Source organism: Rhipicephalus sanguineus, chromosome 3 (genome assembly GCF_013339695.2).
Source record: "Rhipicephalus sanguineus isolate Rsan-2018 chromosome 3, BIME_Rsan_1.4, whole genome shotgun sequence".
Lineage (NCBI taxonomy): Eukaryota > Metazoa > Arthropoda > Arachnida > Ixodida > Ixodidae > Rhipicephalus > Rhipicephalus sanguineus.
Genome location: NC_051178.1, coordinates 161,571,200 through 161,589,266, shown reverse-complemented (window position 1 = coordinate 161,589,266; position 18,067 = coordinate 161,571,200). Strand labels below are relative to the sequence as shown.

Below are 18,067 nucleotides of genomic sequence, written 5' to 3'. Positions count from 1 at the left end.
TAGTTTTTCTGTTACATGTCCGCGCTATGATATTTACTATTAGAATGTCTTGAGTGCGTCCTTTTTTCCGACTTAGGCGTGCTGCTTGTGCCGACTACGCCACGAAACCATGGAGCGCGCTTAAACGATGCTAAATCAGTGCTTAAATGTTGTAACGCCTGGTTCTTGTTGCGTATGATCTCGCTTAGAAAATTTCGGTGGCAGTCCCATCTGTACGAACTCGTTTATTGTGGCATTTTATAATAGCAGCAGTACTGTATAACATTAGAGTACAGAACGGGTTTCCTGATGTAATTCCCCTCCATATTGCTTTCCTCGCCTTTTAAGCACTCATCCGTGTTGTCTTCTCACGCTTGACTTTAAATACAGGTTTCTATAGACGAAGGCGCGGGAAATTCCGTTGCCATCATCAGGTTTGTGCATTCCTTCACATGGAGCGGAAGACCGGAAAAAGTAGGCCACGTTCGCACGCCTTGGTAACACCACCAGGCGGATTGACTGCTTCTGCTGTGTAGTTACAATGAACGTGCAGAAACTTTGGTGTCGCAATCGCTGGAGGAAAGGCGCAGGCGAACATTCTCTGGCGCGAATAGCCCCAGCAGGAATATGTTGAAGCACCCGTAGGAGTACGGCTCTTTGCAAGTGCGCAATTCGTACATTACAACTGCCACGGATTTACAATGCGGGTTTTCCTATGTGTCGGCTGAGGAATGTTGCCATTTTTTGAAAATCAATATTCAATGATCGCACGTTCTTGCCACATAAAATAGTTTTCTTTCTGGCTGTTAGTTCATGCATAACCGGAAAGAATGAAAACTTTAGAAGGCCAATACCAATGAAAATGAGCCATAAAATGTTGCGCTCTATGCAAAGCCACTTAGTTTGCATAAATGCTTATTTAGTGCAAGCTACTGCTATTCAGCTTCGTTAGTCACAGTCAAGTACGCTTAGCTCAGTTCACCTCGCCCAATAGCGCCATGTGCATTGAATCATCGAAAATACATTCGAAGAATTTCCACAAGCAACCCTTCCCAGTACCCACGCGGTGGTATAATAATTGGGGGGGTCGACTGCTGACCCGATGGTCGCGGCAGCGAATCCCGCGACCGCAGCGGCCGCACTTCGATGCAGACAAAATACTAGAGGTCCGAGTGCTTAGTTTTAAGTGCACGTAAAAGAAATCCTCCTGGTCGACATTTCAGGAGCTCGAATAAGGTGTCCCTCGTAATCGTATTGTCGTTTTGGGACATTAAACCACCAAGAATTATAATTATTAACCCTTTCCAGTTTTCAACGGCTTGGAAGTTCCCACGGGCCGTTTCTATCGAGTGTGTGTCATACCAATCAACCCGACGATTTCGTCTATGTTTTCGCGTTTTCAATATATTTTCGCGACAGGAAACGACAGTCAACTTGAAGCGAGTAGCTGTTCACTTTTCTGCCGCAGGGGCGACAAACCTCTTACTCGTCAACCTCTTCCGCCCCTACAGTGTGGCAATATTATACTTGCATACATTACTGCATATGTAATGCTTTTAAATGGTGAAAGTCCAAAATACCTCTTTATAATCAGTTCACTTTTTCGCAATAAACAAATCAAACCCGGTGTCCTCGCAGTCATGGTCCTTGTAAAGAAATATGCTTTTTTTTTACTTGTTAAAAACCCTGGCTTCGCGCAAAGCCAGAGGCTATATGCATTGCGCGTTTTGGTTGTTTGAATGGCGCTGGATAACAAAGAACTTCGAAATAAAATGTAATATGACGTCTGGCCAGCTGGAGCAACTAAATGTCTTGTGGTTGCCTTGCTGCTAGTTATGCACCGAAAATATTAATACTGCTAAAATTGCGAAAGAATACGGCATGCCTGTGTGCCACCTCATCTGAGATCCATGCAGCCACCTTCCACAAAACGCTTTGCATAACAATTCAAGAAATTGAACAAAGGGAACAAACCATGGCTATACAGAAAATAATATCAATAATATCAGGGCTTTAACGTCCCAAAACCACGATATGATTTGGAGAGACGCCGTAGTGGAGGGCTCCGGAAATTTCGGCCACCTGGGGATCTTTAATGTGCACCTAAATCTAAGTATACGGGCCTCAAACAATTTCGCCTCCATCGAAAAATGCAGCCGCCGCGGTCGGGATTCGATCCAGTGACCTGCGGGTCAGCAGTCGAACACCATAACCACTAGACCACCGCGGCGGGGCAGAAAATATTATAAAAGAAAGTGAAGCGGTCGCCGCCGTAACATAGACGCAGTGCACCCGTTCAATGTGTTCAGTTCGGTTCCCAGCGGGGGCAAGTTGTTTATTTCTTCCCCAGTTATGCCATAAGTAGACTACTTGAATTAGAAACTACAAATAACGACTTTTGAGATTTCTTTGGCTTCATTATACACATTGTACCTCGTAACATCAGCCAAGACTAAAAATGAAAGACGGGTCGGAAGCGAATTGAACTGAATGTATACTATTCGCACTAGCCTATAGACACTCAAACAATTTTTTTTGTATATTTCCATTAACTCAATAATGATGTTTAATAATTCAACTGTTTAATTCTGGACTGAAGAACCAAAGTATGAAAGCAGAGTTGTAGAGCACTTTCAGAACCGACCGATGGAATTGTTTCCTGTACGATACGTATCACGTAGTCCTTTTCTCGCGTTGCAAACAGCCCGCGAAATATAAAAAAAAAATTCACCACGTGACTGAGCGTTTGCGCACTGATATCGTACTGCTCTAAAACATGCCATCGGAGAACAACGTGGTCTGTTGTGATTTATGGCCGCTTTTTATCGTCTCGCCATCACTAGCCAGCAGCATGCATTTGCACCGTCATCCGACAGCAGCCGGAGACGCAGATGCCAGGCGCCATCAAAACACTCTGCCACTTACCCGAGGCCACAGTCACGCTGCAGACGACCATGTTCAAGATTTTCGGTTGGTGCTAGAGGCCCGTGTATGTATGTAGTACTTAGCTTTAGGTGCATGTTAAAGAATCCCAGGTGGTCGAAATTTCCGCAGCCCTCCACTACGGAGTCCCTCATAATCATATCGTGGTTTTGGGACTCAAAACCCTAACAGTTAACATTAAAATTTTCACTTTTGATTCCGCATCTCCTCGCTGGTCTCGTTATAACCGTAAGACTTCTGAACCAGCACCTGTAACGCATTGATACTAATGGGGCCCGTTATTTTATGCACGATTTTCCTTCTACCTGCACCCTTTGTTTAATATGTTTTAACCCATAGCAATGACAATTAACTTCATTGATTGAGCAGGTAATGTAGGAAATGAAATTGTGCAAAAATCTCAGATATGAGCTCACCTCGGTTCATTATCTGGGCTCATCTCGTTTGTACACAGTATTCCGATGATCTGAACAATGAACTTGGCTGCAACCGTGCGCTCTGTGCGATGTTGTTGTTTCTTTCAAAAGTTATTCGCACTGAAAAAGGTTTTCCTTGTCAACTGGGCAAGTGTTCTTGCGCCTATGAATCGATCAAAGATAAATACGAAGAATCGGACTGTCGGTTATGGTTACCAGTTCATAAATTCTTATTAAGGTTGTGGCTGCGAATATTAACTCTGAATCTCTAGGCTAATTGGACGAAGAGGTATGCTGGCCCAGATTACAGTTACTACCAGTTAAGGCATACAAGGAGAGCACATGCTAGTGTTGAGAATGTTTGTTAGCCTTGCATTGCCCCTCCAGTATTCTCAGTACAGACTTTAAACATGAGTCACATAATGTCTTGCGGTTACAACCTTTTATGTATTACTTAATTATTCGCGCTTCGGAATGCTTAAGCAGAAATGACAGCTGGGCAACCTCGGGTGCTCGCCGGCAAGCTGTAGTAAATTCATGATTGAGGGAAAATGTTGTAGTGTCATATTTGCTCATGGCACACTTCTTCCAGGAAAATTTACGTGAATGAACATTTGATATGCGCAATGTGGATTACCCCCCTCCCCCTCCCATCCCCGGGCGGTCTTTATGCAGTTATCACGACATCATTTTGGGAGGTGCATTGAGTAATATCGGCATTTATTCACTTGTATTTTTTCTGTGTACAGTTCCGTTTGCCTTGTTTTCCTGCGCTTAACACACTCGCTCTTTCCTATCAAGCAGGTGTTTGCATTTTCAATAGAGAAACACGCAGTGACATGATGCGTGCATTGAGTATAATTGATACGGTAATTTAATGTATGCCTTTTTTATTAGAATCGTAATGAATTACATGTATTTTGGACTGCTGGATATGCGTGTTTCTTAGTGTGTAAGTGGAAATATACTAATTCTTTATGAAAGTCTGTTAGGGAAAATTTCATGTTTAATTTGCATCCCTTTTAAGAATTCAATGCTTGATGTTAAAGAATATGGTCCTTTCTTCTGATACAAAAAAAGTAACAGTTCCTGTTGGATTAAGGTGTTAGAGTAAACGATGCAAGTAAAGATTGTTGAGAGTTGTTCAGCTGCAGTCGTTGGGCGGAGAGGGAGGAGGGAGACAGTTTCTATCAAGGCTGCATGGAGGAGAGAACGCGTACGTAATCAATTTCAGTCATACCATGGGATGCCTCGTAATTAAGAAGCTTGAATATAACATTGTTGTTCCAAATACGGCAAATTAATTTATTAAATGCGAAGCGTTTCTTAGCGAACCAAAGACATTTTGAGCGTTTTTTTTTCTACGTATCTATATATCTATCTAGCCGCCTACATCTGGGCGCTCTCGTCATCGCCTCCTAAACTTGGTATAGGAGGGTCAGAGGGCTTGACAAATATGGCTGTCGGGTCATGACATGAATAACGTGAAAATCTCGTCGCGTACGTCGTCACACCTTTTCCTCGAGACACGTGTGGCAAATACACGTATACCACGGGCCGCGGTATGCGGTTTTGCGCCACAGGTGATTGACAATTTATATCTAGTCCGAGACGACGAGAACAGAGATTGGTAATTTAAAAGCGAGAGCGTTAAGAAATACCGACATCGGCAGCGTTGACCCGACGAATGCTAATAATAAGAAACAGAATCCCAGCAGAAATCGAACCCAAGCATTTTACGTGGCAGTCAGGAATTCTGCCGCAGAGCCACGCCAGGTCCTAAAGCTGCTTTGGAAAAAGACCGCATGCAGGCGTAATGTCGGTGCAACGTCAGTTGCAGTCGCCGTGCTGGCTATCTAATGTGATAACAAAGCAATAGACATTACATGTGTACTCCTATGATACAGGCGTCATATCGGGTGAACGTCAATTGTGGTTCCAGTGCTGCCATCGCTTTTATAACACTCTAATAAATAATAAATTTGTATTCCTACAATTCAACAAACTATATTCAAGCGTTTCGCGACCACGGAGGAATACGCTAACGAAAGTAACGCATGATATTCACACCATCGCACCGTAAAATGCACTTAGTTTCGATAATACTGACGTCTTCGTTCTAACGTGGGCGCTGATGTTACGTGAGACCACAAGTTACCATTTGACCCTTTCGGCCCTGGCGGTCCACCACACAAAATTTCCCCTAGCACCTTGAGAATGAAACCTAAACTGCTCGTTCTTGGGGAAATAATTTTTCAGTAATCCCCACTGCGATTTACACCAATATTGCGGCATGTTTGTGGAGCTGGGAGCCACAAAGAAGAAGCTTGATCGAAGTAATGGGTGACGCCGAGGCAGGTAAGCGTCATTTTCAGGACGACGTACCAAAGTTGTTTCAAGGAGTATCACACTGACAAATAAGAAATTGGTTCACATTTTGTGTACTCAAGTGAGTACACAAAAGTGAGCACACAATGATACAAAAGTGAGCACATTTACAAAAACCCGTCGACCCACCTCGTAACGCTTGACTGAAAGTAAAAAAATGCAGCACAGACAATTGCTCGCTCACTGCTTCGAATAAAACCGATTTCCACAAGGCGTGGGATCTGCTAATTTTTAATTAACGGTATCGTTGTATCCGCACGTTCTTAGGAGATTGTGAGCTGCAACTACAACGCTCCTCTGATTCTGCAGCAACGCTCTTGTTTGGGCCATTTGGTGGGTGCATTCTTGAACAGTTGACAGGGCAGTGCGAAAAAAACGCAGGCTAATAAAGGTAGTTCTCAGGAGGGCCATCTTGTGTACTGCATTTCTCGGTCTTTGTCTTTAGGGCTGCCCCGTTAAGTGTTTAAGTGCTCTCCTTCTATACGGACAGAACGATCTACATGCACCTGTTGATGTGATATACGCTTGTTCACTTAAGACCATTGTCAATATGCGCCAGATAACTGAATGTCTTAAGCTTGATTTAGCTCTGGATAAGCGAAGTCATTTGAACGGACTTTTGCTTTCCTAACGGCATGACATGTGTGCATTAAACAATGTCAGTAGGCGTTATACTTTCCCGTCACAAACTTCAGCCAGACTTTTCAATTTACCTTACCTAGACCGGCGGTCGGTAACGTTTTAAGCCGGAGAGCCGCATGGCAAGAAGCGGACACAGCGGGGGCCGGACGCCAAATCGAAAGGGGGGCGGGAAGGTCTTTGCAGGAAAAGAAAAAAGAAACGTTCGGCGAATCCACAATACTGTGCGAAACTGGCTAAATTCTGGTATAAGTGATGAGGAACAATGCCAACTGGAAGCGCTCTTTCTTCCTATCTAAATCCATTTGAGATCAAAACAGCCATGTCAGCCTTCAGATAGGAAGTGACAGGAGAAAGTAGGGGGGTTCCGACGTCGTGCCGGGGGCCGCAGATTACGGCTCCGCGGGCCGCATGGAGCCCGCGGGCCGCAGGTTGCCGACCCCTGATCTAGGCGATAAAAATTATGCGTTTATCAAATGTGGCACGGTAGTTCTGAGAATTTAGCTTTTCAATTTGGTCGTAATATCACTAAAGAGTGGCGCTTTCTATAACACTGCGGGTTATGCATAGAACACCCTCTTTTGGGTGAATGCTGTCCGCCGCTCCTCTGCGCTTGTATGTTGAGTATTTTCTCGACTAAGTATTTGCAAAATACACAGAAAAATACCAACACACTTGTTAGATACCAAATATCTTTCGTTCGGTTGGTTCAGTTAAGAGAGCCCGCTATTGTACGGCACACAGAAGTGCAGTGCATGCTTTGGTTGTACTTCAGACAATACTGATCACAGGTGGCACTATTTACAAAGCACCCTTGTGGGACTTATATTGATTGTTCATGTGTCTTTAATGGCCGCGGGCCTAATATTATGGCAAGCAAAAACGTGCGCTGACAACCCCGCAAATCGAGCGGCTGTTGCAGTCGGTGTCTATGTCTGATGTGTTTGGGACAGTTCAGCAGCAGGTGATACACAACCTAGTCGACACGGCCGCATGTACAGTCGCCCATTTTTTTTAACCTGAACGCGCGAGCGTCGACCGCCGAGTTGATAAGCTCCGTACAACGAAGTGCAGCGGCGAAATGAACGAGAATACGCGCATGTGCGCTATGAGCAGTCATGGGCAACTGCCGTCTGCTAGGCTTTTCCGCAGACAGCAGCTGTCCAAGACTGCTCATTGCGCGCATGCGCGTATTCTCGTTCATTTCGCCGCTGCACTCCGTTGTACGGCGCTTATCAACTTGGCGGTCGATGCTCGCGCGTTCAGGTTAAAAAAATGGACGACTATACATGTTGTATACGAACGACACACTTTGAATTCTGAATTAAGAGCGCCTTGTTTAAGCAGTGACGAGTCGGAGACGATGTATCAGGGTGCCGATGCGTCGTGGGAACTGAACGTCCGCTTGGTACTCAACGTCGGGTCAACTGCGTATAAGGTTGATTTTAGTGCGACAGCGTTAACAGCTCGTTTCGCGGAAATTCCGGCGTCGGCGGTGTTGGGTGTCAGCGATAAATCGGCGTTGACGGTGAGCGAAAAATCGCGATTGATGCAAATAATGATAATAAAAAATAGGCGCTGCAACCGGAATCCCACAAACCCAGGCCTTTTGCGTGGCAGTTCGGTGTGATACCGCAGAGCGAACTGCTTCAGAAAAGATGCTACACAGGCGTAAATTAGTGCGAGGAGCCGTGTTAAAATGTAATATTGCATGGCAGAAGCGTAGAATTGCGCCAAGCGTCACAGCGGGTGAATTACGCAACGACTAGTTGCTTTAAAGGCCCGCCAATTAAAAAGCGGCCTGGCATGATTGATTTTCATCACCAACCATGGCATGAACAAAGTGTACGGCTGCGTAGGCGGGCTTATTGCCTTGCAGACACGTAGTAGTGAGTTTGCTAGTTCCCTAAAATGAAGAAATATGGCGCAGTGGGTCCTTCGCAATTGTACCTGTGGTATGCATTCTGGGATAGCTTGAAACGGCCAATGTTACGCGCACTTATCACGTTCCATTCCTCGCGGCGCGGTTGAGGTTCTCCCTGAGAAACGAAGTGTGGCAAGCGAATGAGAGGACGATGCGAACAGCGCCCACCCTATTGAAAATCCCAGCATTGCCCACCATAAAATTTATGATGGAAATGGTGGAAATTCTGGTGGGTATGATGGAAAACGTGGTGTACATGATGGGAGTAATGGTGGACATCGTGGGACCCTTGGTGGGCGTGCTGGGTGGATGGTGGGAGAGTTGGTGGTTTGGTGGACACTCGGTGGGCATAATGGGTGGGTGGTGGAGACACAAAGTTGGTGGGTGGTGGAACAATTGGTGGGTGTGCTGGGTGGATGCAGGGATGCTTCGTGTTTGGTGGGAGACCCGGTGGGCAAAGTGGGTGGGTGGTGGCATACGTGGAGATGTGCCGAGTGGATGCTGGGTGCAATAGATGTGATAATAAAAACATGATGAGGAGCCTCTGTCGATGGACACGTACGTTGCTGATTATGAATGCTTCGTGATCAGCTGCATTTATGATGCATAGAAGTATTCACCCGAGAAAACCGCCGAATTGTTGTGATACAACTTTGAACTATAGGGCATTGTGCATCAACTGTAAACGCGCATCTACAGGTGTTTCCTTGCATTGAAAATGGAAGTGAGAAGAGTTCACTTCTGAACCAACGAGCGAGAGGCAAGCGCTGCACATGACAATTAACTGACGAAAGCCCTAATTGGAGAAAGCATAAGCGACGAAGTGCAACACTTCTAAAATTACATTTTGCGTCGCCTGCATGCTTGGGCTAATTTCGCATAGACACGATGTCCGTTGTCAAAGATTGTTGTACGCGACGGTTACAAGCAACTCGATCGACCGCTAGCGTATTGGTTCGTACCGTTAGCTCGGCGGTGTGCTCGCACGAGTACGTCTTTATTACTTGCTCGGCTCCTTACCGTGTTTCAAGAACACACTTTATCCTCAGCAGCCCCCTTTAGACAACTTTACGGAAAAGAAGCCTCCGTAAGGTAGCTTTCGAGGTACCTAGGACTTATGCAATCCAGCATGGCGATGTGTGTATTTGCGTATAAAGCACGACATCCGCAACAATAAAAAGAAAAAAAAAAGCTTAGAAGCAATGTGCGAGCAATCACACGTGTCGTATTTCATTGAGGATACATATCACGCGTGGGAAGGCGATGAAGCTGGCACGATTGAGCCACAATTTGAACAAACATCAGGAGCCTGAGTATCGGCAAAATGCCGCTGTCTTCGCTACTCGAAAGTAGCAAGATGCGAAAACAGAGCTCATCTGCCGTAAACGCTTCTTCGGTGTAGTCAGCCTTCCGATTTCTTTGAAATAACCCCAACTAGTTCGCTGGTAGTGCTCGGTGCGTAAATCTAACGGCAAAAGTGCTAACACCGACCGAAGTAAATAAACACAAGTAAGGAAATGAGAAAACCTTACCCATTTATTCGAATAAAGCCGAATTAGAACACATTCAGAAGGAGGTAATATTCACCACACAGGCACATCGTTCACGCGCATTCACTTCGGTTCGCACACACCACCCGTTTCTCTACCGCCGTCACTCTGACGGCCGCGAGAACGGCCAGAACACGGCAACACAACACGCCGCAAGGGGACATTACGGGAATTCCGCCTTGAGGACGCTTTCCCTTGAGGACGCTAGCCGAATGGAGGGAAACAGGCACGACCCCGGGCTCAACGAGGAGACCGCACACAACGCACTTCACTCTGTTAGAGCTTACGAATTCAAACGTACCGTACAACCACCAGCGCAAACACGTGCATGGTACGTACACAAATGAAACGACGGCAAATTTAGAAAACACGTTATTGTGACGTCTAGTGTTTAGCCGAAAAGAAAGTTTAGCCAACACGAGTCAGCGAGTCAGCAACGCTAGAAACGCGCAAAATACCCGTTTAACACTAGCTGTATTTGTTTTCAGTAGCGTAAATGCACATTTGATTTAACCTTTTGTAGTAGGATTAAGTTATACGCGCATGAATGGATGATTTCAAGCGCAAAAACGCGCATAGCTTCGCTCCCATAACAGTCACTCATACGGATAAGGGCGTCTTTCGTTAGGTGCCCTTAAAATGTCCTAAGGTGGGTCTTTGAAAGGTCGTCGCTTTACCTTTTCATTCACTTTACCTGAAGTTCTACTTACGAAAGGCCGCCTTTACGCGTAAGGAAAGGGACGTACGTTTGTGAATACGAGCGGGAGCTGCAAGTATAACCGCTGGCAGCTCGCGATTGATGACTATGAAGTCTAAGCAAACAGTTCGAAATAAGGCAACAATTTCGCGCAGTGCGTTTACATTATTCCAATATTAGGACTTCCGTCGGCTCCGATGTCATCAAAAAATTATGTTGCAGTAATGTGTGCCCTTCGCGCGACGGGCGCGTGACGGCACTGGTGAAACAGTGAGAGCGCCCAAGGCGCAACGCGAAGCGGCAGACATATGCTGTTTTACCCATGCATTTACAGCGGACACAATTCTTCATAACTTACTTCCGGCAGCTGTGTCACAATTTCCTAATGCATGTTGAACGAACGGTGTGATTTCGTGGATTAAGAAACGACACAAAATATATCGCACAGCGCATTTGCAGTGCGTACAACGTGCACTCGTGGGCACCGAGATGAAAACGATTTCGTGTCTTTTGAACCACGTATACAACACGCGAAAAACGCAATCACGGTTAGTTATCTTTTGTATTGTGTTTCCGCATGATTGGAATGCTATGTCAACGCCCCGCTAAAGTCCCGCGATGAAGCAAAACGCGTTGAGCTGTACCAAGCGAGAAGCAATGAACCACATGGTTCAAAGCAGACTCCCTTTTGTATTAATAAATGAAGTTAAGGCTGAAGGTAAACATTCGTTAAGCTGCGGATGTAATTACACCACAAACTGTTCGTGAATGCATGATGTGCATTTTCACATTGCAGTCAAAGGCCGACCTCCCCTGAACAACTTCACTAACTATTCCACTACATCTGTATAACTTGCTGTAAATTTCAATGACAGATTGATGAGACAAAACATATAAGATAGCACATTTCCTTCTTGCAGCGTTAGTACACGTGTTTGAGCTATTTGTAGCAACGTACACACGATTTTTCTGTTGATATGTTGATACCGAAACTGAAACGGAGGTGGTGGTGGCGCTAGTGTCGCCATCATCGCCCTGCCGCTTTTTTTTTTTTTTTCTCTTCCCAAACATGGCGGCGTCCAGCATTTCGTGTGTGCGTCGTAGTGCCGAGTTTTGTTCAAGCGGTGGATTTTTACTGCGTTGCCTCGCGTTGTGTGTTGTGTGTTGCGGTTACTGACGTAAGCGCAAGTTCTTCACTGAGTGTGATCCGCGGCACCGTGCAAATAGTCACCAGATGCCGGCCGTGCGACTCCGTTCTCTGCGACTCCTTTGTTCGGTGTGATCGAAGTACGTACGTGATTCATAGCTTTGGAGACCCTCTTTACACCGTGCCCTCTTCAAATGTTTCCGCACATCACCGAGTAGCAGCGCCGCAGTCCTTACTCGACGACACGCTCTGTGGGTCTGGAAAATGCCTTGACGCTCGAGCACTTCGGGAGCTATACCGGCGGACAGCCGGACGCGGGTATCTTGGTCGTTCCTTGCTCTGCGCATCGCTTGAAAACCGGCGGTCATACTCCAGTGTACGCTGCCAGCGTGCTTTATTGCCAGAGGTAAGTAATTTTGAATGTTACGCTTCGTACGTTGTCAGTCGTTGTTATTGTAGTATGCGTTGTTGCTGAAGGAAATCGCATAACTTGTTGGTACCACATGTCGTTGTTGTGTGCATGTGTGTGTATGTAGAAATATTTTCTTTAGGCGTGCATTTTGTGCGTCCTTAAGTAACGTGACCGTCAAAAGCGTTTGGGTTAGTACTATTGGACATTGTTTGTCGTCTTTTAAGCAATAGCTAAGGTAGATTTGCGAAAAATGCAATTTCTGCAGCCTGACACTGTATTTAGTTTAGTTAGTTTGACCCATTTTTATCCTTTATGCATGTTGACCTAATTTGGCAAGGCGTACTCTCATCTGAATTTGCTATTGCTTTCGGCACTGTATGTGGTTTCTTGCATTGCAGTTACGTGTGACAGTGGTATTACGTGCAAAATTCGTGAACACGAATTTTTCTGGCACCCCGTGTTCACGAATTTTTCATCTCTTCAAGCTCCCATCTTACCCTCAACTTCTGCCTTTATTGCATTGGTGTTACTTGTTTCCTAACTACCGCAGCTGTATAGCTTGTGGTAAGCACTTATCACTGTGTTTATGTGCTAGTGCATTTATGCAAAACCATTCATACGCTATTCGCGCTCTACTCGTGGAGCGATATGTTGACTGCAGTTTTCCATGACTCTGGCAAGTATCATAAAGCACCACACAGCGCTGTAATCGTACCCACCAACTAGAGCTCAGGCTCTGTTACGGTACCATAAATTTCAATTTGCTAAAGTATGCTAAATTGCATAAAGTATGCTATAAATGTGGTTGCACGTTGTCTATGTTGCTAAGGACAGAAACAAGCCACCCTGCATCTAAGGTAGATAATATGGCACTCACATGGCTTGTTTTGTTGAACGTGCAGCGTGGCATAGACCAGAAATGAAGTACCGTGTCATCCAACTCTTCCCTCACCTATGCTGCGCTGCACGTTTAGCTGAATATGATAACGCACCAACTCGCCCAACTTCCTGTGTTAATCCACTGACATGGCACAGTGCAACACTGGCATGCGGAGCTTTGCTGGATGTAAAGAAACATGTAGACCACAGAAATTCTGCAAAAACATGGCAATTTTGTGTATTTCTCATAATTTTGTGTATTTCTCATAAATCATGTTGAAGGCAGCAAAGCACATGCTGTCAATATTCATTCAGTAAAATCCATGGGAAAGTGTATTGAGCAATAATCGCTTGTACGATGAGGCTTTGAAAATTTCAGGTAACATTTATTCACATTCTTTTAGATGGGTAATTGTCGAATGCCCATTATAGCATGTGGGCCTGACTAGGATGTGTGTTATTAGTGAAATATATTGACCTCCCTCGTGTTATTTTCTGTCTAACACATAAGCTGATCAGTGCATAATGTGTTAGTTCCATGATGAACGAAGTTAAAAATATCCCTGTATTTGTCAGTCCCATTTATTATTTAGTGTATGGTTTGCGTGAGACCACGCCTGCTTGGCATAACCTCTGAGTTGACTGGTAACAGCCTTATTACACAACTTTCTCTCAAAGTCTCTCCTGCCAGATTTCTTTGGCAATAAACCAGACCAAATCCTCCCCAATGCTTTAACAATAAAATTGTTGCAGCCGCCTCCCCTTCTGGTGATGACCATATGCAGCCAATGCTGATGTGAACCTGAGTGATGAACAAATGCAGGTAGGTCACAGCTCTGTTGTAAACAATTTTGGCATTATTGTTGTCACAGATCAAACTTGCGACTTGTGTGACTACTCACATGTGGTGATGTTCAATAAGTTTCATCTGCTATGCGTGAACATGGAAACATGTAGGAGTGCTTATGTGGAGTAGGAATCTTCTATAATACATAGGACATATGTGCCACACATCAACATAGAATTTCAAGTTTAAAATTAACATTTTTCTGAATGACAAGACACCAGAGCAAATTTTTACTGCAGGAAAATAATTAAAACTGATATTTACGCAAAATGCAAGCTGATAACAACCATCAGTCGCACTAAAGTGAGCACACACAGCAAGAGTCATTTTGACCCGTTATATCTCGTGAACAAAGCAAATGAGGACACATGATATTAAAACCGTGTGTTCACTGACATAAGCGCTCTTTGATAAAAAGTGTCGTCAAAATTCAGGCCGGTGTTCTTTTTTATTTCATTTTTTGATTATGAACTTTTTTGAAAAATACTTGCTTCTTCAACTATTTTCTTTTTTTTTTTTGCGCTGCCTGTAGGAAAACTATCTTCCGCATAAATGTTGCAAAGGTTCTTTTCTACATTTGACACTGTTTTGAAGTTTCTGTGTCAAATAGGAAAGACGCCAAGGGGGCGCATCAAAGTTAGCAAACTTTGTAGATTTGGACCGTGTTGGCCATTTTTTCACATTTTTTCCTTTTGAGGACGGCATAAAAAAAGCATGAATGTAATTCACAGTAATGCGCATTAAAAGGAGCAAAATTTTCGACACATCATTTATAGTTTGCGTTAAATTGGGCCGTGAAATCCGAAAGCATTGCAGTGAGCAAAAACAGGAAGGCCGCGCCGCCACCTTCGAATATTTTTTTTGCCGCGCTAGGAGCGTTTCTTAGAAATAAAATTTTCGGTTCCGTGCACTTAGAATTTTCCTATATAACATATAAAAACCCAGGCAAAACAAAATATCAACCGGACAGGCATGCTCGATGTCGTGTAATCACATAGCATTTAATTGGTGTGCGAGCTGTCGATTCTTTCTCGCTAAAGCTATGGTAATAGTTCTTTGAAGAAGTATGGACACACAACTTCTATCAGTCATTTCGTTTCTTCTTCATTTATATAATTTATGATTTTTAATTAAATAATTTCCATACTTTCTGCCTTTCTTTCATTGCATACTGCCTTCATGGGGTTGTTACTTAATGTCGTTTACCTTACACCTTAAAATAAATGGCCATAATTTATCTTTTGCTTTGCTTTAGTGCATCCATCTCTAGGGCAGAAACAACATGTCTCACCATTGTTCGTGAAGAAACTAACAGTTTGAAATGCTACGTCACATTGCTGGCGAATTGCTGGAAACAGCATGATGATTACAGAACAAGAAAACAATCACAATAGGACTCGTTGTGGAACAATTTGGAGTCAAAAACTATGATCAGTTTTTAAGTAGTGTCAAAAAAATGAAATAATTTTAGCTTTATGAGAATGCACACTCAGGCACGGCAGGAATGACCACTGTTTTAAGATATGGTGCCATTTTTATAGGCTAAGCGATGAGCCACTCACACACATTGCCTTGTGCCGTATGGTGCATCACTACAGTTTTCCTTCTTTGATTCTTGTATTTTTTTAGAAAATCTGCTAAAAGGACAGGGCAAGCAAACTTGTTACGATGAGCAACAGCTGTAACCTTCTTTTACACTCTTTTTACGAAGCTCGCTCTGTTATTAAAATGTTGCATTAATTGAATAGCTACTCAGCCAGACAGAGTGAATGCACATTAGCTTGTGTGCTTATTATTGTCCGGTTTTTTCAAAATCCCAAAACAAGAAAACAATGATGTATATTCTATAGAAAAGGCCGTCAATGGGTGCGTCACATATACTTCATTTTGCCCATCAAAACAACACATCTTTTGCGACTAACTTCTGCGGAGTCTGTGTGGAAGAAGCGTAATAATGAAAGGACAGTTTTCTCGTTCAAAACAAGTTATCTTTGTCTAGGTTTTGTGCCTTGCATTTTATTTTGCTGATATTTGTTAACCACATTTGCATGCTTGCAATGCACATCTCAATCAGTAGTGTGCTTGACTGGGACTGCATTGGATGGTGCATTATAAAAGGCAAAGAAACAGCGTTAGATAAGAACATGTGAAGATGACACACACGCCACTAGGAAACAAGGTAGTCAGAGCCAATGTGTACACTTTTCAAGGTCTTTGGCCTAAAATGAAGTATATGTAATAGCAAACTCCTTTCTACTAATACATATAAGCCAACGCAAAGCAAACTAGTGGCGTGGCCGACGTATCATGTTATTTTTGATTCAACAAACCTGGAAATACATAATTTTGCGCTTCTCTGTTGACTATGTCATTGCAATGTCTTAAGCAGCTATCTTGGCAATGGGCTTTAATAAAACTGTTCACCGTGCTCATCAACTTTGTCTCGGATATTTAGCTGCGAGAGAGCGATAGCCTGAGCCATTTTCACAGCTGATTGGGGAAGTCATGCATGTGCTGTTGATCATCATTCAAAGCCGCATAACCTTTCCATGTCATCGACGTTTGTAAATATTAATCGTCTCAGAGTTCCAGATGAGGTGCATTTATAGAGCTTTTTGCCGAGGCATTGTTATAAAAGTTGCACGTAGATAACCTAGTAGGTAACAGCCAAAAGGCGTTCTCACACACTGACGATGCATCTTGTCAAATTTACTTATGTTTGTAGCTTGTTGATGCTTTGAGAATTATTTCTTGGAAAATTTAAAATATGTCACCAGCAGCTCGTACGAGCTCGTGCTTTTTAACCTATATGCATTTTTCTAGTAAAAACATGTAATTGAAGTGTTTTGTTTAATATTTTGTATTGCCTTTTTGCTCTAGATCTGCAAAGGAGCTGTCCTGAGGCACCATGATTACTCAAGTCGCGCAGTGAGAGTCAGGTAAGTGTTATGGTTCACCTTCCTGTTATTGCTCCAAATTTAGCAAAAGCAGTTTATTTGTTTTTATTCAATTCTGTTGTAGCATGCCTGGAAAAGTACTTCAAAGCACACCCCATCTGGCTCGCTGCACTGCCTCAAGAAAACTGCCTTTCTCCCATATGCAAGTTCCTAAGAAGTTACTTTATGAAGCAAGCCAGCAGGGTGTACGTGTTAGGCATGGCAGCACGGAGAACAAATAAACATGAGTATTTGGTGCAAGATGCATTCATTGATTCCATGCTGCATGACATGTGGCTGCATGCTTGGCCATGTGTAGACACAGCAAGTAAACACGTTAAGCTCAATGGTAAAAGGTTGCCTATAATCACGTTAGGAAGCGCAATGTCTTATTTTTGTAAATAATTGCATAGGTCCACTTTGACTCTGGCGTCCAGCACCCATCGTTATCTGCCCATCACCCAGCATACACCCAGTATGTCCATCGCCCACCGTCCACCCATCATCTGTCCATCATCCAATATCCACCCACCGTCCCTCCACCATCTGTCCATCACCCAGTATCCACCCACCATCCGTCCATCACCCACCATCTGTCCACCATGCGTCCATCATTACCCAGTACCATAATCCACCAAGATGATGGGTGGTGGGTCCCATCATGCCCACCATTGGGCAAATTTTCAATAGGGCAATGAAGCTATCGCGTTCCGCTCTTGAAGGTTCAGCTCAAACGTCTCCTGAAAGTTCGATACCTCAGTGATCTGGAACCCACTGGAATTTCACGCGATGCCCTAACTTCATGAGAAAAGTGAGTCCGCATCTTGTACACGAAATGACTCACCGCACACATTTCAATGAACCCGCCAATGTGGTCTAGTGGTTATGGTGCTCGACCGCTGACCCGAAGGTCGCACGGCGGCCGCATTTTCGGTGGAGGCGAAAATGTTTCAGGCCCGTGTACTTAGGTTAAGGTGCACGTTAAAGAACCCCAGTTGTTAAATATCTCCGGAGCTCACCTCTACGGCGTCCCTCATAATCATATCGTGGTTTCGGGACGTTAAACCCCTACAATTATTATTATTACATATCGATGAATCTGCCTGAATGAGTTTAACCTTTTTCTTCAACATGCATTAATCAGCGATGTGATGAGCTTTTTCAACATCCTCGAGAGGTAACTATTGTTCTTGGCCACCAAGAAATACGGATAGGAAGAAACTAATGCATTGTCACAAAAATGTTGCAGCATATGGCTCCTGTTTTATATTTAAAATATTTTACTAAAAATAAAATGTTAAAGGACCAAG

The 18,067-nt window shown here is 44.0% G+C and overlaps 1 long non-coding RNA gene across 1 annotated transcript; it reads left to right on the top strand.

The window, feature by feature from the left end:
* The first annotated feature begins 11,603 nt into the window (after positions 1-11,603).
* On the top strand, positions 11,604-16,744 carry LOC119385146 (uncharacterized). Its single transcript, XR_005182104.2, has 3 exons — positions 11,604-12,089; positions 13,728-13,797; positions 16,702-16,744. It is a non-coding gene; the product is annotated as an uncharacterized LOC119385146 (long non-coding RNA).
* The last annotated feature ends 1,323 nt before the right edge of the window (positions 16,745-18,067 follow it).